This window comes from Canis lupus, chromosome 28 (genome assembly GCF_048164855.1).
Source record: "Canis lupus baileyi chromosome 28, mCanLup2.hap1, whole genome shotgun sequence".
Classification (NCBI taxonomy): Eukaryota; Metazoa; Chordata; class Mammalia; order Carnivora; family Canidae; genus Canis; species Canis lupus.
The window spans coordinates 19,375,971-19,402,897 of NC_132865.1; the positions used below are offsets into that span (position 1 = coordinate 19,375,971).

The 26,927-nt window shown below is 36.8% G+C and overlaps 1 long non-coding RNA gene across 2 annotated transcripts in view; it reads left to right on the forward strand.

Moving 5' to 3' along the window:
- The first annotated feature begins 1,954 nt into the window (after positions 1–1,954).
- Positions 1,955–26,927, forward strand: part of LOC140620252 (uncharacterized) — a 66,269-nt gene continuing 41,296 nt past the window's right edge. For both annotated transcript variants that reach the window (XR_012020037.1, XR_012020038.1), the window contains exons 1-2: positions 1,955–2,044; positions 24,274–24,341. This is a non-coding gene — a long non-coding RNA (uncharacterized lncRNA). The remainder of the gene's footprint in view (positions 2,045–24,273; positions 24,342–26,927) is intronic.

Genomic DNA, 26,927 nt, shown 5'->3' on the forward strand with positions numbered 1-26,927 from the left:
GCCCACATGATTCGTCTTTGCGTTTTGATAACTAACTTAAGTTTGCATAGTACTTTGCAATTTATGAAGCTGTTTTTTCCTTTTCATCATGTGATATCTTAGGAAAATGTATAAGAATACTATGACCAAGACCAAGACTCATGTACCACCATCCACAAGACATACAACACAAATAAAGCCAAAACCCCAGTAACATTCCCTTCCCAGTAAACACCATTTTCAATTGGTGTTTATCTTTCTAATTCCTGCATGTGTAGTATACAATGTGTAATATTTTATATATTTAATATACTGTTACCATACTGTATGTATTTGTCAGCAGCCTATATTTTTCTCTCCTACTGTATTTTTTTAGACTTAATCAATGTTGGTACATGCCATCCTGGTCGTTCATTTTCACTGCTGTATAATTCTTCATTTAATGATCGTATTGCAATTTATCCATTCATTCTCTTGTTAATGAATATTGTTGCCATTTCTGGATTTTTGTTCCTTGCTTTAACTTTCATTTTATTTTGTTGTTGTTTTGCTTGGCCAGTTTTGTTTTTTATTGGCTAGAAATAAAGGCTACTATAAAATTTTTGTATATAGCTCCTCGTGCACATGTGTAAGAATTTCTCTTTAGTAAGTATACAAGAGAGGGATTTCTCTTGAGTATGTACATTATTATATTGGAGGTCCTAGACAACAGAGTAAGACAAAAAAATAAGTAGTCACAAGAATTAGAAAGAAACTAAACTTCCAGTACTTAGTTTTATTGACTATATTAAAAATCCAGGGGCAGCCCCTGTGGCCCGGCGGTTTAGCGCCACCCTCAGCCCAGGGCGTGATCCTGGAGACTCAGGATCGAGACCCACATCGTGCTCCTTGTATGGAGCCTGCTTCTCCCTCTCCCTGTCTCTGCCTCTCTCTCTCTCTCTCTCTCTCTCTCTCTCTCTCTCGCCCTCTGTGTGTGTCTCTCATGAATAAATAAAAATAAAAATAAAAATCCAAAATTTAATAAGCCAAAATTTTTATGAGAGCTCAATAAAAGTGGCTATACACTTAATGCTAAAAAATCTGTTACATTCTTATGCCGTAACAACAAAATAGTTAGAAAATATAAAGTTTAAGAATAGGAATAAATTTTACGAAAGATATATAGGGTCTTTATGAAGAAAATCATTAAAAATTATAAGATTCATTATAGACCTAAATAGACATTCTATACTCATGAATAGAAAGACTCAATATCATAAGAATGTCAGTTTCCCTCAAAGTAGCCTGTAAATTCATTGCAATTCTAAACATAATCCCTAAAAGATCACCACAAACTGGGAGAAGATATTTGTAATGAGTATACCCAACAAAGAATGTGTATCTTAGCTATAAAAAGAATCATACAAGCTAAGAGAAATAAGTCAGAGAAAGGCAAATACCATATGATTTCACTCATATGTGGAATTTAGGAAACAAAATAAAAAGCAAAGGGAAAAAAAGAGAAGCAAACTAAGAAACAGACTCTTAACCATAGAGAACATTCTGACGGCTACCAGAGGGGAAGGGGGAGAGGGATGTGTTAAATAGGTGTTGGGGATTACAGAGTACACTTGTGATGAACACTGGGTGATGTATGGAACTGCTGAATTATTATACTGTATACCTGCAACTAATATAACACTGTATGTTAATTAACTTGAATAATAACAAAAACTTGAAAAATACAAGACAAAATAAAAGCAAACAAAATAATATAGGAATATAGGCAGTATAAATGTGGTGGTTTAAAATACATCATAAAATCTGTCCATAGTCCTTTCAAAAGGTAGAGTTAATTCCCCTCTCCTTCAGAGTGAGCTGGGTTGGTTAACTCATGTCCAACAATAGAATAAGATGGAAATGAGAGTATGTATGTGGCTTTTAAGACTAAGTCATAAAATGCATTATGACTTCATCTTTGCTCAATCTTGGATTACTTGCTCTGAAAAACACTAAGTGCCATGTCATGAGGACACTCAAGCAGTCCTGTGGAATGGTCCAAATAGCAAGGAACTGAGGTCTCATCGTAAGGAATTGAGGACTCGACTAAATAACCATATGAGTGACCTCTATTGGGAGCAGTTCTCCAGCCCTGGTCAAATCTTCAGATGACCACAGTCCCAGCTGTGGGATGTTATGAAAGATCCTGATACAGAATAATACAGCTAAGCCACTCTCAGATTTTCTAATGCTCAGAAATTATGAGATAGTAAATTTTTGCTCCTTTAAGCTGCTAGTATAGGAGTAATGTGTTATAATAATTAATAAAAGATAATAAATACAGGCAGTTATACCTTAACAGCATAGTGACTAAGAGCACAAATGCTGAGCCAAACTGTCCAGATTCAAATTCTGGCTTCACTGCTAACTAATCATGTGACTTCAAGTGAGGAACCATGCGAATATCATATAGGATATTCGTTTACTCATATAGGACCACTATGGGGAGTAAATAAGAGTTGATACAAATAAAGCACCAAGGAGAATATCTGGTCCACAAGAAGCATTCAAGAAGTGTTAGCCACTGTTATTAAATCACAAAAGAGGGCAACCTGGGTGGCTCAGGGCAACCTGGGTGGCTCATGGGCAACCTGGGTGGCTCAGCGGTTTAGCGCCACCCTCAGCCCAGGGCGTGATCCTGGAGACCGAGGATCGAGTCCCACCTCAGGCTCCCTGCATGGAGCCTGCTTCTCCCTCTGCCTGTGTCTCTGCCTCTCTCTCTCTCTCTGTGTGTCTCTCATGAATAAATAAAAAGATTTAAAAAAATAAAAAATAAATCACAAAAGAGTAAATGTGAATGGAAATTTAGATGCTCAACCTCATTAGAAATTAGGGAAACAAAACCACAATGCGACACCATTTGGTCTCCCTAAAACTAGCAAAAAGTATAGTTTGTTTGAATGATGATTAATGTAGGTATGCTCACTGTGTGATTATTTACCATGATGTATGTGTGTGACATGAGCACTTTTTTGTGTGTAGGTTATACTTCAATTTGAAAGTAATTTCAAAAAAATAAATAACACAATATACACAGAAATCCAATCCTCTCCCTCACTCTACCCTTACCCGAGAAAACACTCTGTCAATATCAAATATGGAAAAGATGTGGAACAGAAGAACTCATATCTTGCTGGTAGGAGTATAAATTGATACGGCTATTGTGGAGAACAATTTGGAAATATTAGCAAAGTTGAAAATGCACAAGTAATATTTTACCTGCCCAATAATGCATCAATTTGCACTACCCATTTTTCTGTATCTTCTTTAAACTTTCATTCCTGTTAAGATGTTGAGGTAAGAAAGAGGCAAAGCATTCAATGACTGCTTTAAAATTCTGTGACCCTTGACACATTTATACTCTTAAAAAGTCTCCCATAACAAGAGAGAAATGATCATTCTGCTTACTGACTCAGAAACAGCATGTAAAACATGCCTGGCATGCTGAGCACTCTGGATGTGCCTCTGAAAGGAAGAATTCCTAGATAAAACAGCAGTCAGGACTTTAAAAAAGCAGAAAGACTAAAATCCTAAAAAGGATTTAAGAATGAGTTATACTTAGGGGCAGCAAGCAAAGAGAGTGGGAGAGGGGACTGCCTTACAATTAATGTAATACTTTCTTTTGTACTCTTTAATTATAGTAACATATATATAACATAAAATTTAGCCATTTTATCCATTTTCAAGTGTACAGCTCAGTGGCATTATGTTCACAATATTGTGCAACCATTACCACTATCTATTCCCAAACTTTTTCATCACCCCAAATAGAAACTCTTAAACAATAGCCATTAAACAATAACTCTTCCCTGCCCTAGTCTCTGGAAGGTAACCTCTGTTCTACCTTCTGGCTCTATGAATTAGACCACTCTAGGTACCTCAAATAAGTGCATTCCTACAATATTTGTCCCTTTGTTGCCTGGCTTATTTCACTTAGCATAATATTGTCAAGGTTCATCCATGTTGTAGCATGTATTAGAATTTCATTCCTGTTTATGGTTGAATAATATTTCATTATATGTATATGCCATATTTTGTTTCTCCACTCATCAGCTGATGAACACTTGGGTTGCTTCTATCTTTGGATTATCATGAATAATGCTGCAATGCTTGATATTTAAGTATAAGTGTGAGTCCCTGTTTTCAATTCTCTAAGGTATACACATCAGAGTGAAATCGCTGGGTCATATAGTAACTCATATTCAGCTTTGTGAGGAACAACCAAACTGTTTTCCACAGTGAATACACCATTTTTTCCCTACCAATAATATACTAGGGTTCTCTTTATTAAACCTTGCTGACACTTGTTATTTTCCTTTTCTTAAAATAGCCATTCTAGCGTGTGTTAAGTGGTATCTTATTTTGGTTTTTGATTTGCATTTTTCTAATAATTAGTGACACTGAATATTTCTCAAGTACCTATTGGCAATTTGTAGATCTTCTTTGGGGAAATGTCTGTGTATTCAGGTCTTTGGCCTACTCTTTAATTGGGTTGTCTTTTGTTGTTTACTTTTAAGAGATCTTTATATACTCCTGATATTAAAGCCTTATCATATATATGAGTTGTGAATATTTTCTCACACTCTGTAAGTTGTCATTTCTCTTTCTTGATAATGTTTTTTGATGTATAGAAGTTTTATTTTTCATTTTGATGAAGTCAAATTAATCTATTTTTTAAAAAGATTTTATTTATTTATTCATGAGAGACACACAGAGAGAGAGGCAGAGACATAGCAGAGGGAGAAGCAGGTTCCTCACAGGGAGCCTGATGTGGAACTAGATCCCCGGACCAGGATCATGCCCTGAGCCAAAGGCAGATGCTCAATTGCTGAGCCACCCGGGAGTCCCTAATCTATTTTTTTATTTTGTTGTTTATGCTTTGGTGTTTAAGATTCTATTGTCAAATCCAAAGTCATAAAGACTTACCTCTAAATTTTCTTCCAAGAGTTTTATCATTTTAACTCATATATTTAGGCCATCGATCCATCCAGTACTTTCGGTGGATAAAAATAAAATCTCCCTTGTAAAGTCACAGGGAAATCATATAAACTATCTAAAATCATTTGAAAGAAAATTTAAAATAGAGTGGAATAGTTGTGAATCTTCTAGTCTCAATAGTCTTCTCTCCTGACTAAACATTTGCAGCAGTGACCACATGCAATCTAATGAGAGCCACACCCTAAGGGAAGAATCAATGGGAAAAGTCATTTATAAAAACTATAAAAAGATCTTGGGCACTGCTGGCTGATAACTGGCCCATATGGCGGCCAAAATCTTTTGGCTTTCATACCATTTGAAAGAGCACTTACTTTAAATAAGATCCATTTGGAATAGGTAATTACTTTTACTTCAAGAACCAATGACCCAACCAGAGTCTTACTATAATTTCTAAAAAGTAGTGAATAAATGTGTTTATTTTTTTTAAGATTTATTTATTACTTATTCATGAGAGACACAGAAAGAAACAGAGAGGCAGAGACACAGGCAGAGGGAGAAGCAGGCTCCACACAGGGGGCCTGACGTGGGACTCAATCCCGGGTCTCCAGGATCATGCCCTGGGCTGAAGGCAGACGCTAAACCGCTGAGCCACCCAGGGATCCCTGAATAAATGTGTTTAGATAAAACTTGCCAACCACAAGAGTTAAGACAAATGTTGTGAGGATGGCACTAGATATCAGAAGATGCCACTTTTGGGGCATTAGGGGGTTCTTAAAACTTCGTAAGCCTCAGTTTCCTCATTTGTTAGAAACTGTTGAGAAGATACATAAAAATATTGCTCTGTCTTTACTTGCGCTCACATCTTATTTTCAGGAACTAAGATATTGTTAGTGTTTAGATGATATCATCTTTTAGACACTCTTAGTCTGTTCATGCTGCTATAACAAAATATCATTGACTTGGAAGCTTATAAACAACTGAATTTTATTCCTCTTAGTTCTGGAGATTGGGAAGTCTAAGATCCAGAATCAAGGAGGGATTTGGACATATTCATTTAGTTGGTCAGTCTTGCAACAAAATTTATTGAGCATCTCATTGCAAGAAACACCCTAGATGTGTCCCCTCCCTCTCAATGAGCTTATTGTCTAGTTGTTTAACAAGGAAAGATGGTTTAAGAGTGAATTGTTGTGATATAATAACCCAAATTGAGCTTCAGAGTTCCCATAGATAGTGAAGTTTAAGCCAAGACATGAAAACTGAGAAAGGACAAAGATAGCCAAGGGAAGTAGAGAGTGTTTTTGGACAATAAGAATATCATATGAACTAGATTTTAAAGGGAGAATGGTTCTTCAGAACAATATTCGAAAGCTCACCATGGGAGAAATCGCAGAGGAAGATGGCAGAGTAGGAGGATCCTGAGCCCACTTCCTTTCATGGACATGCTGAGACAACAACTACATGTATCTTACTCTGAAAATGATCTGAGACTGTCAGGGAAGACCTTCCACAGCTGGTCCTAGAAAGAAGCACACACCAAAAAGGATAGAAGAGGCAGAGATGAGATCAGGAATCAAACCCCCAGCATAACTAACAACAAATGGAAAGGACATCACAAGCACAAAAGAGAGAGGAGATCAGACCCCCCATGAGGCACCACTCCCCCACTCCCACCTGGCCCTGGGAAGGCAAGTCCACATGATGTCTAGCTTTGAAAAGTCCACTGCGGTTTAGGAAACTGAGTCTCTGTCCTTAAAGAACCAGCACACTAAATTGGCCAGAGACACAGCACAAAACAGTTTGAAAAGCATCTATGGTATACTTGAAAGGGATTTATTACTAATTTTGCATGTATACCAGAGAAGCAGGGATCTGCACATCTCTCTGGGAACAAAAGGGCTGGCTGGTCCTGCCAATTCTAACATTCTTCATCTATCTCAGTGGTACCCCAGCCCCACCCTGACATTCCCCTACAAACCAATCCTAGCCAAACCATCACCCACCACTATCATCTCTACCTTCACCACCATACCCATGCCTCTACAAAGCAGATCCCACATCACCATCCTCAGTGGGCAGCAGCAGCCAGGATCAGAACACCTCCAAAGTGACTCCTGCCCTGTTGAAGAAGGAAACAAACCCTGCTCACCAGTTATAACCATAGCAATCACAGAGACTAATTGCAGACAAATTAGCTAAGTGCTTACCCTATCCACTAATGATCCCAAGGCAGGTATAGGCAGACCTCTAAGTCAGCAGCAAGAAAAGCAAACCCTGCCCATCAGCATGCCCACACTAGCTGCAATTGGTCCTCACAGCCAGCCACACAGGAAGCTAGTCTTGCACACTGCTGTACCCACAGTAATCACAGCTCACTCACAATGGGCACAAATATACAACACACACAGGGAACACCCTTGAAGCATCTGGTTCTGATGACCAGGAGGATTGTACTACCAGAGGCACTACAGGACTTCTACATAATGCCACTAATTTCAAGATCAGGAAACATAGTTAACCTACCTAATACTTAGAAACAAACACAAAGTGTAATATGAAATGAAGATACAGACGAATATGTCCTAAATGAAAGTATAAGACAAAAATCACAGAAAAAGAGCTAAACAAAATAGAGATAAGCAGTATTCTTAATCAAGAGTTCAAGGTAATGATAAAAATACTCACCAAACTTGAGAGACAAGTGGGTGAACTCAGTGAGAACTTCAACAAAGAAATAGAAAATATAAAAAATAACCAATCAGATTGCTGAATATAATAACTGCTATGAAAAATACAGTAGAGGGCAGCCTGGGTGGCTCAGCACTTTAGCACTGCCTTCAGCCCTGGGTGTGATCCTGGAGTCCCGGAATCAAGTCCCCGCCGGGCTCCCTGCATGGAACCTCCTTCTCCCTCTGTCTGTCTGTCTCTCTCTCTCTCTAATGAATACATAAATAAAATATTTTTTTTTAAAGAAAAATACAGTAGAGGTAACTAACAGCATATTAGAGGATACAGAAGAACAGATCAGCAATCTGGAGGACAGGGTAATGGAAAATTACCAAGCAAAATAGCAAAAAGCAAAGAATAATAAAAATGAGGATAGGTTAAGGGGCCTCTTAAACAAGGTAACATTTACATTAAAGAGGTCCCAGAAGGAGGAAAGAGAGATAAGGGGGCAGAAAACTTACTTGAAAGAATAACACCTAAAAATTTCCCTAACTAATGAAGGAAACAGATATTCAGGTCCAGAAATCACAGAAAGCCCCAAAAAAGATGAACCCAAGAAGGTCCACACCAAGATACATAACAGTTTAAATGGCAAAAATTAAAGAGAATCTTAAAAGTAGCAAGAAAAGAATAAATAGTTACATACAAGGGAAACCAATAAGGCTATTAGCTGATTTTTCACCATAAACTTTATAGGCCAGAAGAAACTGGCATGATACATTCAAAGGGCTGAAAGGAAAAAACCTACAAACAACAATAATCTACCCAATAAGATTATCATTCAAAATTGAAGGACAGATAAAATGTTACCCAAACAAAAGTTAAACAGTTCATCACCACTAAGCCAGACTTAAAAGAAATGTTAAAGGGAATTCTTTAAGTAGAAAGAAAAGGCCATAACTAGAAGTAAGAAAATTATGAAAAGTAAAAACTTTACTGGAAAAACTAAACACAGAGTAAAGGTAATAGATGAATAACTTACATAACTAGTAAGGAGACTAAAACACAAAAATAGTTAACTCAATTATTATCACAAAAATTAGTGAAGAAATACACAAAATTTAAAAGTGTAAAACATGATATCATATGCATAAAAACTGAGGAAGTAAAACTTTAGTGCTTTCATAATGTATTCCAAATTAAGCAACCATCAACTCAATATAGACTGCTATGCTCATAGGATGTTATATATGAACCCCATAATAACCACAAACCAAAAAGTTACAATTGGTACATAAAAAATAAAGAGAAAGAAATCCAAGCATAACACTAAAGAAAGTCATTAAACCACAAGGGAACAGAGCAAAAAGAAAAAGAAAGGAAGAAAAGAACTTCAAAGACAACCAGAAAACAAGTAACAATATGGCATAAGTACATACTTATCAGTAATTACTTTAAATGCAAATGGACTAAATAATCCAATAAAAAGACAGAGTAAAAGACTGGATAAAAAAAATAAGACCCATCTATTTCTAGAGATCTTATTGTACAACAAAGCATCTATAGGTAACAATATGATGCTGTGGACTTTATGTCAGAGGATAGATACCATGTAAAATGTTCTTACAAGGAAAGTACAAACAAAAACAAAAGAACACAAGGAAATTATTTTAGGTCATTGGTATGTTTATTGTCTTGGCCATAGTGATGGTGTATCATGGATATGTATGATGTATGAACTCTTCTAGATGTACATCATTAATATACAAAAATTTTTATAATAAATTTATTTTTTATTGGTGTTCAATTTACCAACATACAGAATAACACCCAGTGCTCATCCCGTCAAGTGACCCCCTCAGTGCCCATCACCCATTCACCCCCATCGCCGCCCTCCTCCCCTTCCACCACCCCTAGTTCGTTTCCCAGAGTTAGGAGTCTTTATGTTCTGTCTCCCTTTCTGATATTTCCCACACATTTCCTCTCCCTTCCCTTATATTCCCTTTCACTATTATTTATATTCCCCAAATGAATGAGAACATATAATGTTTGTCCTTCTCCGATTTTAAAATATCAATTATACCTCAATAAATCTAAAATAAGGGGGAAAAGAAAACCTGTCCACCATCAAAAGTTGATATTAGAGAAGGTTGTCTGTTCATGCAAGGTAGTTGGTAATATGAAAATAAAATACAATAAATGAAAAAAAAAAGACCTATCTATATGCTGCCTATAAGAGAATCCTTCAAATGTAGACACTTACAGTCTGAAAGTGAAAGGATGAGAAAATACATTCCATGCAAATTAAAGTGTAAAAAAACTAAACTAAAATAAAAAGAAACAAAAAAATCCACTGGGTTAGCAATACTCATATTAGATTAAATAAAATTTAGAACAAATATTGTAACAAGAAACAAGAAACGTCATCACATAATGATACAGGTTATAATAAATATCTATGTATCCAACACAGATGCACCTGAATACATAAAGCAAATATTAACAGACATAAAGAGAGAAATTGACAGTAACACAATAATAGTAACAGACTTTAAGTCCCCACTAACATCAATGGATAGATCATCCAGATAGAAAATTTAAGAAAAAAAAGGGGGCAGTGGCTTTAAATAACACATTAGACCAGTGGACTTAACAGAACACTCCACCCCACAATGGCAAAATACACATTCTTTGCAAGTACACATGGAACATTCTCCAGGATAGATCACATTAGGCCACAAAACAAGTCTTAATAAATTTAAGAATATTGAAATCAAGTATCTTTTTGACTACAATAATATAAAACTAGAAATCAATTATAAGAAAAAAATAAGAAGAAATACAAGCAAGTGGACACTAAATAACATGTTTCTTTTTTTTTCTTACATGTTTCCAAACAACCCATGAGTCAATGAAGAAATCAAAGAGGAAATCAAAAAATATCTGAAAACAAATGAAAATAGAAACACTGCAATTCAAAATCTTTAGGACACAGCAAAAGCAGTTCTGAGAGGGAAGTTTATAGCAATACATGCCTACCTCAAGAAACAAGAAAAATCTCAAATAATCTAACACCTGATGAACTGGAAAAATAAGAACAAAAAAAGACCAAAGTTAGGAGAAAGGTGGAAATAATAAAGATTAGAGTAGAAATAAATGAAATGGAGATGAAAAAACAATAGAAACGATGAATAAGACTAAGATCCAGTTCTTTAAAAAAAATAAACAAAATTGATAAACCTTTAGCCAGACTCACCAAGAAAAAGAAAGTACCCAAAATCAGAAATGAAAAGAAGTTACAACTGAAAACATAGAAATATAAAGGATTATGAGACTACCATGAAAAACGTGCCAAAAAATTGAAAAACCTAGAAGAAATGGATAAACTCCTAGAAACATTCAATCTTCCAAGACTGAATAAAAAAAATAGAAAATCTGAACAGACCAAATAATTAGTAATAAAATTGTATCAAAAACCAGTAAAACTCCAAACAAACAAAAGTACAGGACCAGAGGGATTCACAGGTGAATCCTACTAAATATTTGAAGAATAGTTAATACCTGTCCTCAAACTATCCCAAAAAAGTAGAAGAGGAAGGAATGCTTCCAAGTTCATTCTATGAATCCAGCATAGATTCCCAAACCGAAAGGAAGAAAAAGGAAAATTATAGACCAGTATCCCTGATGAATGTAGATGCAAAAAATCTCAACAAAATATTAGCAAACTAAATCAAAAATACATTAAGGGATCCCTGGGTGGCCCAGTGGTTTAGCGCCCATCTGCCCAGGGCATGATCCTGAAGACCCAGGATCGAATCCCATGTCGGGCTCCCTGCATGGAGCCTGCTTCTCCCTCTGCCTCTCTCTGTGTGTCTTTCATGATTAATAAATAAAATCTTTAAAAAACAAAACAAAACAAAAACAAAAATACATTAAAAGGATACTTCACCATTATCAAGTAAAATTTATCCTAGGGATGCGAGGATGGTTTGAAATACACAAATAAATCAATGTGATACATCACATTAACAACATGAAAGATAAAAATTGTATGATTGTCTCAAACATGCAGGAAAAGTATTTTACAAAATTCAACATCAATTCATGATAAAACCTCTCAACAAAGTGGATGTAGAAGAAACATACTTCAACACAATAAAGGGCATATATGACAAACACACAGATAATATCATATTCAATGATGAGAAACTAAAAGTATTTTTCCTAAGATCAGGAACAAGACAAGGATAGTCTCACCACTTTTATTCAACATAGTACTAGTAGTCTTTGCCATGGCAAATAGACAAGAAAAAGAAATAAGAGGCATCCAAATTGGTAAGGAAGAAGTAAAATGGTCACTTTTTTGCAGATAACATGCTACTATATATAGAAAACCCTAAATATTCCATTAAAAAATATTAGAACAAATAAATTAATGTAGTAAAGTTGCAGTATACAAAAATCAACTTATAGAAATCTGTTGTATTTCTATACAGTACTACTGAAATAGCAGAAAGGCAAATTAAGAAAACAATCTCACCAAAAAAAAAAAAATCTCATTTACAATTGCATCAAAAAAGAATGAAATACTTAGGAATAAATTTAACCAAAGGTTTAAAAATGTGATGAAAGATGTAAAAGACTTATATTCTATAAAGCGTAAAAGATTAATGAAAGAAATTAAATACAACACAAACAGATGGAAAAATATACCATGCTATGGATTGGAAGGTTAATATTATTAAAATAGCTAAAATATTCAAAGCAATCTATAGATGCAATGCAATCCTTATCAAAATAACAATAATATTTTTCAAAGAACTAGCACAAAATATTCTAAAATTTTTGTGGAACTACCAAAGACCCTGAATAGCCAAAGCAATCTTAATTTAAAGAACAAAGCAGGACGTATCACAATTCCACATTTCAAACTATCCTACAGGGATCCCTGGGTGGCGCAGCGGTTTGGCGCCTGCCTTTGGCCCAGGGCGCGATCCTGGAGACCCGGGATCGAATCCCACATCGGGCTCCCGGTGCATGGAGCCTGCTTCTCCCTCTGCCTGTGTCTCTGCCTCTCTCTCTCTCACTGTGTGCCTATCATAAAAATAAATAAATTTAAAAAAAAAAAAAAATAAATCAAACTATCCTACAAAGCTATAGTAATCAAAATAGTATGGCTAGCACAAAAATAGACACATAAATCAATGGAATATAATTATTACAAGCCCAGAAGTAAATTAACACTTATATGGTCAATTAATCAGTGACACATGTGACAAAATATGCAATGGTGGAAAGACAATCTCTTCAATAAATGGTGCTGGGAAAACTGGATGTCTCCATGCAAAACAATGAAACTGGACCACTGTCTTACACCATACACAAAAATAAACTCAAAATGAATTAAAGACCTAAATGTTAGACCTGAAACCATTAACTGTTAAGTCCCAAAAGAAAACATGGCAGTAATTTCTTGGACATCAACCTTAACAATATTTTTCTGGATATTATCTTTTCAGGCAAGAGAAACAAATCAAAAATAAACAATTAAGACTACATTAAACTGGAATGCCTGGGTGGCTCAGCGGTTAAGTGTTTGCCTTTGGCTCAGGGTGTGATCCCAGGGTCTGGGATCAAGTCCCGCATTGGGCTCCCTGTGAGGAGCCTGCTTCTCCCTCTGCCTATGTTTCTGCCTCTCTCTGTGTCTCTCATGAATAAATAAATTAAATGTTTTTTTTTAAAGACAACATTAAACTAAAAAGCTTTTGCACAATGAAGGAAACCATCAACAAAATGAAAACACAACCTATAAATGGGAGAAGATAACTGCAAATGGCATATCCAATAAGGGGTTAATATCCAAAATATATAAAGAACTCATGCAAGCATGTTTCAACACCAAAAAGACAAATAGTCTGATTTTGAAACAGGCAGAAGATCTGGATATATATTTTTCCAAAGAAGACATCCAGATGGTCAGACACATGAAAAAATGCTTGACATCACTAATCATCAGAAAAAGGCAAATCAAAACCACGATAGGATATCACCTCACACCAATTAGAATATCTAGGATTAAAAAGACAAGAAATAACACATGTTGACAAGAATGTAGAGAAAAGAAAACCTTTGTACACTATTGGGAACGTAAATTGGTGTAGCCACTTTGAAAAATAGTATGGATGTTCCTCAAAAACTAAAGATACAATACAATCCAATAATTTCACTTCTGGGTATTAACACACTTTGAAAAGATGTGCACTCCTCTGTTTATTGCAGCATTATTTACAATAATAAGATATGGAAGTAAACTCTGCCCATTGAGAGATCACACACACACACAGACACGCACACACATGCGCAGGAATATTACTCAGCCATTAAAAAAGAAGGAAATCTTGCCATTTGTGACAACATGGATGGATCTAGAGGGTATTATACTAAGTGAAATAAGTCAGACTGAGAAAGAAAAATACCATATGATTTCACTTATATGTGGAATCTAAAAAAGCAAAGGAAGAAACAAAAAACAACAAAAAGAGAAACTTATTATTTTATAATAAGTCATGAGGATAAAAAGTACTATAGGGAATATAGTCAATAATATTATAATAACTTCGGTGGTGACAGATGGCACACTCATTGTAGTGAGCATTTTGTAACATATATAATTGCTAAATCACTACACTGTATACTTGAAACTAATATGTCAGCCATCCTTCAATTAAAAATAAAAAGAGGAAAAAAACACACCAATACCAAAAAATAAAAGAAAGAAAAGTTACATTAAAAAAATTTTTTAAATAAGAAGAAAAAAGCTCACCATGACTAGAACACTGAGTATGAAGAACAGCAACAGAAAAGATTTCAGGGGCACCTGGGTGGAACCTACCTCAGTGGTTGAGCGTCTACCTTTGGCTCAGATCATGATCCTGGGGTCCTAGGATTGAGTCCCGCATCGGGCTCCCCAAGGAGCCTGCTTCTCCCTCTGCCTACGTCTCTGCCTCTCTCTGTCGTGTGTCTCTCATGAATAAATAAATAAATAAAATCTTTTTAAAAAAAGTTTTCAGTAACACAGGTGTCAGACTAAAATGTTTGGCTTGGCAAATGGGAAAACATTAAAGGGCTTTAAGGTAGGAAAATGAGAACCTGATTTCAAATGTAGAAAGGACTCTGGCTTCTAAGATGAAGAAGACGTAGCCACACATTTGGTTTGGCAAGCAGTCATGGTGATCTCATTCCCCTTTGCCAGGACTGGTCTGGCAATGGATGTGTGACTAAGTTCTGGCCAAGGAGACATAAGGCAATCTCATGGGGAGCTTCTGAGGAAAATTTCCTTTCACTGGGGAGAACGAGGGGAGGAGTACACATTCCTACCAAAATTCATTACCTGAATCCAATCATGAAGAACATCAGGAAAGCCCAAACTGAGGGACAGGAAACAACTGACCTATACCCAGGAATCATCTGGAACAGGCATGAAGATGAAAGCTGACATGCTGAGGAAGGCAGCATAACGATGGAGATCACCTGGGTCCCTGACAATTATATTTTACCACTGAATTAATCAGTCGTAGATCTAACTTCCACCAGAATCTACACGGTTTATTGTTTAAGCCAAGTGAACCTTTTCATTTTATACCACATATTTAAAAAATGATATTTATATGACACACTGGGTAAGCAGTTGAGGATGTTCAGGGGTAGCTCCCAGGGGCTCCAGACCACACCAGGCTCTTATTTGGTTGCCCCAGGGTCTGAGGAGACCAATATCGCAGAGCACTTGCAACCAACCTGCTGCACACTATTTTGTGCCTAGGCACACTGGCTGGGAAATGCTGGCTAAAGCCACACTTAGTTGGGCCTTTTGTTCTTTGTAGCTGAAAGCATCCAACTATCTGGCTGATAACTAAGTTAACACACGGCCCACTCGGCCCCCCAGCCTAAAAACCCAAGGGCCGTCCTGCACTCACTCTCATCCTTCACTCCCTTAGGCCTATCCTTGTGCCTCTTTGAAATCTCCACATTGTGTCCCTCACTTCACCCCTACTGCCAAGGCCTTCACCCGGATGACCAAAAGTAGCCTCAGATTGCCCTACCTCTTCAACTCACTGATCTTTTTTTAAGGTTTTTATTATTTATTTATTTATTATTTATGAGAGAGAGAGAGAGAGAAGCAGAAGAAGGACAAGCAGACACAAGGCTCAATCCCACAACCCTGAGATCATGACCTGAGCTGAAACCAAGAGTCAGATACTTAACTGAGCCACCCAGGTGCTCCTCCAATTAATTTACTGATGTTTAATCTGCACTAACACGGCCAGAAACTGCTCTAAAATGAAAGTCTTCTCAGACTATCACTCTCCTCTAAATCACTGCTGGAGGGCAGCCCTGGTGGCGCAGCAGTTTAGCACTGCCTTCATTCAGCCCAGGGTGTGATCCTAGAGACCGGGGATAGTGTCCCACATTGGGCTCCCTTGATGGTGCCTGCTTCTCTCTCTCTCTCTCTCTCTCTCTGTCTCTATGAATAAATAAATTTTTAAAAATTAAAAATAAATAAATAAATCACTGCTGGAGGCCACCAATCTCAATCTTGTGTCATTAATCACTTGAGATGAGCATCATAGATGTTATTATTTAACATAAATTAGAATATATCCAAATTTGTCCCAATAATGCTATCTGGGACATTTACATTCTGGGATTCTTTTTTGAGTTTTAGGATTTACTAGAAGAACACTGAAAATTTCTGCAGCCACTATTTACCCTCCCATCTTCCATACTATATAAGAGATTAGATGAAGGGAATTATTTTAGCTTTGAGAAAAGAAACCCTTCCTGCTAGATAGGAGTGAAAGAGAAAAGGATGGACAAAAATACCCAAAGAATTGAAGAAAGAATTTGAAACATACAAATTTAAGAAGTCTTAATCTTTTTAAATAATAGGTATCTTTGTATCAAGAGAAAGTATCCTGGATATCTTATTGGACCCCCAAACTTTATCCTTCTCTGAGCCTGAGAAGCTGAACTGATGAGCCAATAAGACCCTTGCCTCCAAATCAGGAGGAGATTCACCATTGGGAGACCTTGATAGATCAGGGCATGGAGGAGATTGAGGTTGGGTGTTTTTCCCAAAGTCGCTATTAAAAACCACAGCTTGGCTATGTGCTGATTAATACCCGAGATCACAGGTGCTTCCAGGTCAGGTCTTCATGTTACTACCCTCCGGGTGTTCTGCTAAGCATCCCTTCCTGTGTGTCTTCAGGATGAAGGTGGTAATAGCCCCCCGTGTTGTCACTACCTCTAGGATACCTTTGGCTTCCTTAAATCTTGCGCATCTCTTTGTAAAATAATCCTCTTATTAAACTCTCCTCAAATTAGTCAGTTTCAGAGTACTGTCTGTTTCCTGCTGGGACCTCCAGTGATTTTGAGTCCACAGTATGGGATTTGGGTCAGGCTGGAGGAGAATGGAAAGTTTTGACACGGTCAAAATGAAGAATGTTCTAGGTGTTTACTAGACAAGCCCATGACATACATGTACTCCTTCACATCTTTTGGGACAGAAAATATTTAAGAAACTGATGATTTACTGGACTGAAACTACTAATCAACAATAAATTTAATTTTTATAGTTATTAATCAATAATTACATTTTTATTAATATATATTATCACATCTTTTTAAAGTAGGCTTCACAACCAGCATAGAGTCCAATTCAGGGCTTGAATTTACATCCCTGAGATCAAGACCTGAGATCAAGAGTCAGATGCTTAGCTGGCCAAGCCATCCAGGCACCCCTATATTTTCACATAGCTGACCTCCAAATGATCAATATTTTTCACTATGCACCTACTGAAGTTAGCTGTGTTTATACACCTACCTTGTTTCCTTATCCTTAATTAGGTAATCTCTAAGTTCCTTTATGACTTCATAATTCTGTGATGATACGAATATTAAACCCAGAAATAAAAACCGGGAAGAGAGAGAAGTAGAAACGAGAAGGAGGAGCCAAGAACACATTCCTCCTGTCTATACCTCTGTACTTTCTCCATAAATCTTTGCAATACCACCAGCACTGAATAGTTCTCTTCTCTAAATACTGATAGCACAGGTGATTGGTATCACAAAATCCAGCATTCTGTTATAGGTTTTATGCCACTCTCTTATCTATAAACATAGCCCAGATGTCAGTTCACCCTTGCTTTTATGCCTCGCCATTAGCCACAAGCTCATCAAGAGTAAGGACTCCATGGGACACATGGGCTTCCCGCTCAGCCGATAGTCTGCTTGAGATTCTCTTTCTCCCTCTGCTCCTCCCCTGCCCATGCAGGTACACACTCTGTCTCAAAGCAATAAATCTTTAAAAAAAAAATTTAAAAAAGAGTAGGAACTACACAATGTATTTCTCTATCCAGTGTGCCCAACACATTTTTGTCAGATATTCAATATATGTTTAAAGAATTGAAATGATGAACACATACTGATTTCCATGTATTTCTGCCAAGAACATTTCCCACACACGTTCATTTATGTTTTCATGGGAAGAAAAAAAGTAGATGGCATTTTGAGGCATGCATTATTTTTCTCCCAATTTGTAACTATTTATATTTACAGAACTGCTATGTTAGTTATGGTAAGCTAGGATGTGGTTACAAACAGATGCCAAATTTCCGTTGCTTAATATAAAGAACATTTTGCTCTAGTACCACAAATGTATCCCCTCTCAGTTCTGGAAGTCAAAGAAGTCTGGTGAGCTCAACTGTTCCCTTACTCTGGTCTCGCAAGGTTAAAATCAAGTTGCCAACCAGCCTGTGCTCTTATCTGTAAATTCTGGGGGCAAATCTGCTTCTAAGCTTATTCTTATTTCCTTCCTGGCTGTCAGCCAGTGTTACCTTTTAGCTCCTAGGGGCCTCTCTCTAGTTCTTGTACATGGTCATATGGCCCCTTACCTCTCAGGATCAACAGTGCAGTACCATTAGTCCTCATGCTTGGGAATGCTCTGACTTCTCATTCTTCTGCATCTCTTCTGCCTCCAGCCAGAGAAAGCCTTTTGCTTTTAAGAGTTCATATAATTAGTTTGGACCCATATGGACAATCCAGGGTAATTTCCCCTATTTTATGGTCTGACATCTTAATTATATCTGCCAAGCCCCTTCTGCCATGTAATATAACTTATTCATGTGCTCCAGGGATTAGGGTGTGAACATCTTTGGGAGGATCATCTGCCTACCATGTATGGTGTGTTTTATACTCATGCAACACACTGTCCTGGGTGCTTTACATCAACTGATTTAATTTTCACAAAAATCTGATTTGGTACTTCAAATATCATAACTTTTTTTGCAGATGGGAACCAAAACAAAAAAGGTGAAATAAGCTTTCCAAAATTTCACAGCTTGTAACCCAGGGGCTCTGGCTCCCACATCTGTGCTCTTTACTGGTACACCATAGTCCCTCTATAGGACTGTTTCTGCAGCCAAGAATATGTGTTGTCACAAAATGTCAGAGGAACACGTGGATGGTTCAGATTGTCAAAATTATCCCAGGCTCAGCCAATATAAATGCTTGGCTGTTTTTTCTTTTTATATTCAACAAAACTACATTTTCCACAAAATTCTTCCGAATACTTAACTAAACCTATATCAATCTTACATTTGAGAATAACCAACTTGCCCAGGAGGGCATTTATTAAAAATTAAAGTCAACCATTTACCTAAATAAAAAAGCAATTTGCTAAGAAATATATTTCAATGTGTTGATTGTAAAGAGATTATAAAATTTGGCTTTTAAAAACATTATATATATTGTCTGTAATATGACTCCCCAAAAGTTAAAGAATCTGTTTCTAGTGTCCAAGATTTATATATAGTTAAAAGAGATTACTAGATGTCTTTTTAGTGGAATATTAGTCTAGTTGCTTTAGTTATCTATTTCTGAGTAACAAATAACCCTAAAATTTAGCAGCTTTAAAATATATACATTTATTTTTTCTATGGGTCATGAATCCAGGAGAGGCTTAACTTGGTGGTTCTGGCTCAGTTTTTCATGAGGTTGGTGTTGAGGGACAGCCTGGGTTTCAGTTATCCGAAGGTTTGACCAGTGCTGAAGGAACATTTCCCAAGATGGCTCATTCACAAGGCAGTTCTAGGAGGCCTCTGCTCCTCACCATATAGGCCTCTCCACAGAGCTGCTTGCCTGTCCTTAGAACAAAGTAACTCTCTTCTCTGTGATTGAAATTGGTCTAAAATTTATTATCATTGTAAACTGAGAGAAGCGTTGAAAGGAGACATAAAACCATTACTACCATTAATTTTTAGAAGCTACCGCTATTTATCATAAAGAACCTAACTAGGGGAACCCTGGGTGGCTCAGTGGTTTAGTGCCTGCCTTCCACCCAGGGCGTGATCCTGGAGTCCCCGGATCAAACCCCATGTCGGGCTGCCTGCATGGGGCCTGCTTCTCCCTCTGCCTCTCTCTCTCTCTCTCTCTCTCATGAATAAATAAATAAAATCTTAAAAAAAAAAAAAAAAAAAGACCTAACTGACATAAGTGAATTCACATCTCACAAGTGGCAAAAACAAATCAAAATCTTATCCACTGACATCAAAGACCATGTTCACTCCTCAACCTCACACTGCCTCACAGAATTATTGTTTTTAACTGTTTTCATTGTTACAAATAACTTTTACTAGCGATTTTTAGTGAATATTTGTGGATCATGTGATTTGCATTTTATATAAGCTCAATATATGAAAATCTGAGTTTTTTCAAAAAATAAATGGTATAAGATTTTGAGATTCTTCATTTTGCAAAAGGTCTAGCACGACTTGATTCCTTTCAAAAGAAAACTCTTCTGGTTCATTTAAAATGTGATTTCACTTATGAAAAATTAATATACAGAGAACATGAGCAAAGACAAAGTGAAAAGGATAGGGTGTTCATGGAAGAATGAGTAACCCAATTTGGCTGGAATATAATGTATATGTCAGGAAGTGCTAGAGATAAACCTGGAAAGGTAATTTTATTATAATTATGTATAAAATGCACATATGACTCTGCCTTATTAGGCTACATCTGCTTAGTCTCAGGAGTATCTAATCAAAAGCACCAACACAAATTTAATTAAGAAGGTATTGATATGTAATAGAGAATTTCTTTAAATTACTTTATTGTTATAACATATATCATGAAGGGCACATATCTTAATGGTATAGCTCAAAAGATTTTATATGTTAACTCCCTTATAAACACTACCCAGATCAAAATACAGAACAATTTCAATATCCCAAAAGTTTTCATATACCCTAGTTAATCCTTTCCCTCCTCAAAACACGAAACCCAGTATTCTGACTTATATCACCACAGATTATATTTATTTATTCTTGAAGTTCATATAATTTGTGTCTTCTTTCACTTATGTTTACAAGTGAGATTGTGAGATTCACCTATGAGATTCACCTATGTAGTTACAAGTAGTTTTTTATTGTTGTGAGGTATTATTCCATTGTATGAGTATGTATTTATAATATGAATGTCATAATTAATTCTTCCATTCAGCTGTTGATGAGTATTTGGATTATTTCCAGTTTGGAACTATTATAAATTAGCAATGAACATTCTTCCACATGCCTTTTGATGTACACTGTTTATTCTTGTTGGGCATATACCTAGGAGTAGAGTTGGGTTATAAATGATGCATAGTAAGTTTTAAATGTGTTCTACCAATTTACACTCCCATCAGCAATACAGGAGAATTCCAACTGCAATTGTTCCACATGGTTCCCAAACACTTGTTATTGTCAGTCTTTTCATTTTAACCATTCTGGTAGAGATATTGTAATGCCTTGTTCTGGTTTTAATTTCCATTTTTCATGATGATGTAGAGCATTTTTTTGTTTTACTTTGCCATTAAGTTATGCCCTTTTGTAAATAAAGTGCCTGTTCATGGAATGAAGACTTCACCCAAGGTTTTTTTTAAGAAATAAAGGTATTTATTTCTTAAAAAATAAATCTGAGTGGCTCAGTTGGTGAAGCATTCAACTCTTGACTTTGACTTAGGTCATGATCTCAGGGCTGTGAGATTAAACCCCATGTGGGGCTGCACTCGCAGTGCAGAGTCCACTTAAGATTCTCTCTCTCTTTGTCTGCCCCTGCCCCTGTTCACACATTCTCCCTCTAAAATAAAATCTTTAGGGCAGCCCAGGTGGCTTAGTGGTTTAGCGCCGCCTTTAGCCTGGGGTGATCCTGGAGACCCAGGATCAAGTCCCAGGTCAGGCTCTCTGCATGGAGCCTACTTCTCCCTCTGCCTCTGTCTCTGCCTCTGTGTGTGTGTGTGTGTGTGTGTGTGTGTGTGTGTGTGTCTCATGAATAAATAAATAAAATCTTAAAATAAAATAAAATCTTTAAAAATAAATAAATAAAAAAGAAAGAAAGATGTAAGCTCTTATGTAACATAAAGTGAACCCTCCCCCCAAAGGAATCCTTCTTAAATATCTTTTTTCTTTCTTCTCATGACAGTTGCTTCATTTTTTTCTTCTCCTATGTCTTCACATAAAGATAAAACTAAATATAAAATTTTTTTCTACTTCTCCCCCACACTTTCACTAAAAAAATCCCTTCGTTCCTGCTCTACAAGATAATAGCTAATCAAAACTTACTCAGCAAAATGAACACTTGGTTCACACCTACTGAGTCATAAACTTGCTGCCTAGGGAACCTCAATACACCTCACTCATAACGGGTCCTAAATCTACTAGTCTATAAACTCCTTCCTTTGAATTCAAGTTATCTTGCTTATAAGTTAATTTTACTTGCTTAATTTCTACCTGTTCTCAGTAGAACCAAGTTCTTTGTTGTATTCAACATTGAATCTCAAGTGCCTAGAATGAATCCCTGACACATAGAGGTGCTTAATAAACACTTGTAAAATAAAGGAAGATTAAAAAGAAATATCAGTTACATGAAAAGATGCTCAGCATCACTCATCATCAGGGAAATGCAAATCAAAACCATAATGAGATACCACCTCACACCTCTTAGAATGGCTGCCATCAAAATGACTAAAAATAAGAAGTGCTTGTGAAGATGTGAAAAAAAGGGAAATTTGTGCATTGTGGGTGGGAATATCAATTGGCACAGCTACTATGGAAGATAGTGTGGAGTTTCCTCCAAAAATTAAAAATAGAACTACCATATGATCCAGCAATTCTGCTTCCAGGTATACACCTAAAGAAAATGAAAACAGAGGTGCTTGGGTGGCTCAGTCAGTTAACCATCTGCCTTTAGCTCAGGTCATGATCCCAGGGTCCTGGAATAGATCTCCCTCTGCCCTTCCCCTTCACCTTACTTGTATTCTCTCTCTCAAATATATAAATGAAATCTTTTAAAAAATAAAAGAAAATGAAAACACTAATTTGAAAAGATAGGCACACACCCATGCTCAATGCAGCATTATTTACAATAGCCAAGATATAAAAACAATCTAAGGGTACATCAACGGGTAAAGGAGATGTAGTATGTATATAGGTTTTATATTTTTTCAGCCATAAAAAAGAAGGAAATCTCACCACTTGTAACAATATGGATGAACTTGAGGGTATTATGCTAAGTGAAATCAACCAGAGAAAAACAAATAGCATATTATCTCACTTCAATGTGGAACCTAGAAAAAGAAAAGTCTAAGCTCAGAGATACAGAGAATAAGGTGATAGTTATCAGACATGGGTGGGGTAGGGGTGGACAAAATAGATCAAAAGAGTCAAAATGTATAAACTTCCAATTATAAAATAAGTCCTGAGGGTTTAATGTACAGAATGATGACTATAGTCAATACATCATGCTATTGGCTGATGAAAGGATAAAGGAGATGTGGTATATATACACAATGGAATATTATTCAGCTATCAGAAAGAATGAAATCTTGCCATTGCAATGATGTGGAATTAGAATTTATTATGCTAAGTAAAATAAGTCAGTCAGAAAAAGACAAATATGATATGATTTCACTCATATGTGGAATTTAAGAAACAAAACAGGTGAACATAGAGAAAGAGAAGGGAGAAAAAATATAAAAACAGAGAGGAAGGCAAACCATAAGAAACTCTTAACTATAGAGAATAGCCTGAGGGTTGCTGAAGAAGATATGGGTGGGGGGATGGGCTAAATGGTTGATGGGCATTAAGGAGGGCACCTGTTGGGATGAGCACTGGGTATTATATGTGCTAAATCACTAAATTCTACTCCTGCAACTAATACTACACTATGCTAACTAACTTGAATTTAAATTTATTAAAATAAAGTATGTTGGATAATGCCTGGAATATAGCACATGTTCAACAAATGTCAGCTTTTATTATTCAGGGAAAAAAATAGTACTACATTACATATTTGGAAATTGCCAAGAGTAAGTCTTTAAAGTTCTCATCACAAGAAAAGAATTATAACTATGATGATAGATGTTAACCAGACTTACTGTGGTCATTTTGCAATATATACAAATATGAATCATTATATTGTACACCTAAAATAATGTAATGTCGATTATACCTCAATAAAAAAAATAATTCTAATACTTTGTCTTAAAAAAGTACTAAGAATATTACAATTTCCTTCCTCACATCTAATCCCCTGTATCTGAAACCATCCCAATTTCAGATTCAGTATCCACATGTACCCAGTGAAGCCTATGAACTACTGAAGAATCCAATTCCACCCTTCTCAAGGTAAGGTACCCTGTCAAGGTGAAGCACCCCTCTGAAGGTGAGGTCAGGCTGCGTAATCTCAACCATATGATCCTATCTTCTGGCCATAGCTATTTTAACCCAGTGTCAGCTAGTGAGATTGAGGGAAACACTAACTGAATCCTTCAGAGGTTTTCTTGCTCTTTCGAGAACTCTTTTGGAAACCATCTGTTCCTCTCTCCACTGTACAACCACCTTCACCTCAGATGTGGACAAGGAAGCAGATATCCCAGGGGTTGTCAGCAGCTCTCTTGTAATGTCAGCCTTGGAATGGAGATGACACAATAGAACATGGCAAAGGAGAAATACAGGTTTTTTGTGACATCGCTGAGCCGCTGAATCAGACCAACCCTGAAGCCTGACCTACTACTTACACAAGTCAATAAATCTTTATCTTTTAAGCCAGTTTGAGTTGGGTTTTGTGTTTCTTAGAACTGAATACACCCTGGTACAAAAAGGCAAGGGCATTCACTATAGGTAAGAGGATTAGTAAGAGCAAAGGTAGAGAGGAGTAGAACAGCCTAACACTTAGGGGAACTACAGGCGTTGCAGTATCTGAGCATAGAAAAGGAGGAAGGCATAGACAGAATGAGGCTGAAGATGTGGACAGGGTTCAGAATAGGAGACTAAATGTGTGCCATCCCAAAACACATTGATTTTATCCTACAGGTAGTGGGCTAAAATTAAACTTGAGGGGGCAAGGCAGTTGCTTCAGTTTTTATTTTAGACAGGTCACCAGTAGATTCAAAATGGCTTAGCCAGGAAAGAAATTATAAGAACCTAAACAAAGACAGAGGAAAGACACAAATTGGGATAACTAATCTAAGAATTCAGAAGGCTTAACCCACATAGTTAGGTCACCTAATGGATGTGAGGAGTAAAGGAAAGGGAGGAATCAGGGCTTATGTTCACCTTTCTAGCTTGAGTTTCCTGGCAGTTGGTGGCATCATTCACTGAAATGAGGAATACAAACTAATGAGTTCCATTTTTGACAGACTGAGTTTCAGATATGCAAGTGTCGTTTAACAGGTACAATAATGTCCTGCATGGCACTTTTAGGTTTTTAAAATCAATTGCCAACATTTTGTGATTACATTTTTTACATAAAAATCCAAATTTATGCCTTCTCTTGAAAAATCAGAAGATCTAACCATACTGGACCAGTTTTCCCACACAGTAGATTTAAATCATGCATGTGCCCTTCCACTCACTATAATAGTACACTTCCCCATTGTCTTACACCCAGCCTCTTCTATCTGGCTCCCATAGGGATCTGAATTTGCAATCCCTGATACTGATGCCATTAATGTCATGGGAATGAGTATAACCCTAAATCAAGTTCCCATCACTCTCATGTACCTCACATTGTAGGTACATTTCTAGTAGCATCTGAAGCCCTTCTAGCAACAAACTCTCTGGTTATCATACTCCATCACCTTCTTCTATAGTTGGGTTTGCTGCTACAACTCTGTCTCAAAGAGTGTCTGGTTCCAGGTCCCATGGTCCCTAAGCTCTAAGCTCCCATCTAGCATTTTCCCCTGCCTTTGTCCTTTTAGCTCTTCTTCCTTTCAATAACAGAGGAGTAAACCTCTGTCAGCATAGAGAAGGAAGAGTCAGAAATGGATCAGCCTGGTCAGGACAAACTGAGCTAAACTGGAGGAAGCTAAAGGTTACAGCCTTCCAGGTTCACATGCTAAAGTACCCAGGCTGCCACTTTAACTGAAATGGCAATGGAGGCAGTTATGTCACACTTCTACTTTTTCTTTGCTCCTAGTATCTACACCCCCATACACACTCACATGAATATGCTCACATGGTACCCTCTTGTGGCCAAAATTACCCATTCACCAAAATCTCCTCCCTTTCTCCAAAATAACCCCTTCCCTCCTCAACCATATTACCAAGTACTTCTTTTTCCTTTCTTTTCACTTTTTTGCACACTTAGCATCTCTAAACATCTATATGAGTAAACTTAACTCAGACAATAGTTGGACTTGATAGCTCAGTAATTTGAATTGAGAAGTGAGTAAAACTGAATGCTGCTAAAGATTCTGGCATTAGGAAAGAGAAATCCTAACCTACATGATTCACGGGAAGTTGTATACATTGGAGCATCTACAGTTAAGAGGTTATGAAGCTATTCTCAGTTACGCGCAACTCATGCCAAGAGGAAAACAGCTGTGTTCCCTGTTGCTGATATTCTGCTGATCCTGGGTTTACCTATGCATGGAAGCCTGGCATGTGTTCTTTGTCTGAAAGCATGCTGTTCTCATCAGCAGTCATGTCCATATCGGGCCTGCTCATGAAAACTAAGGAAACAGAAGCTCTTGACTTCCTTTGCCTTGAATTATTGCTTCCTCTCTTGGCTTTCAGAATTGTAAATTGAATCTTATACAGGAAAATGTGTCTTCTGCACACTGGCCAATAGCACCCTCTATTTTCCTCATTTACCAGTTATATCTCCTAGATCTTATGTATTTTTAAAAGGGCATCGCAAACAGAATTATTGGTGGTGGTTATGTTTTAGTGATGGTGCAGGTGCTGTGATTTAGTTTAATTAGCAACAAT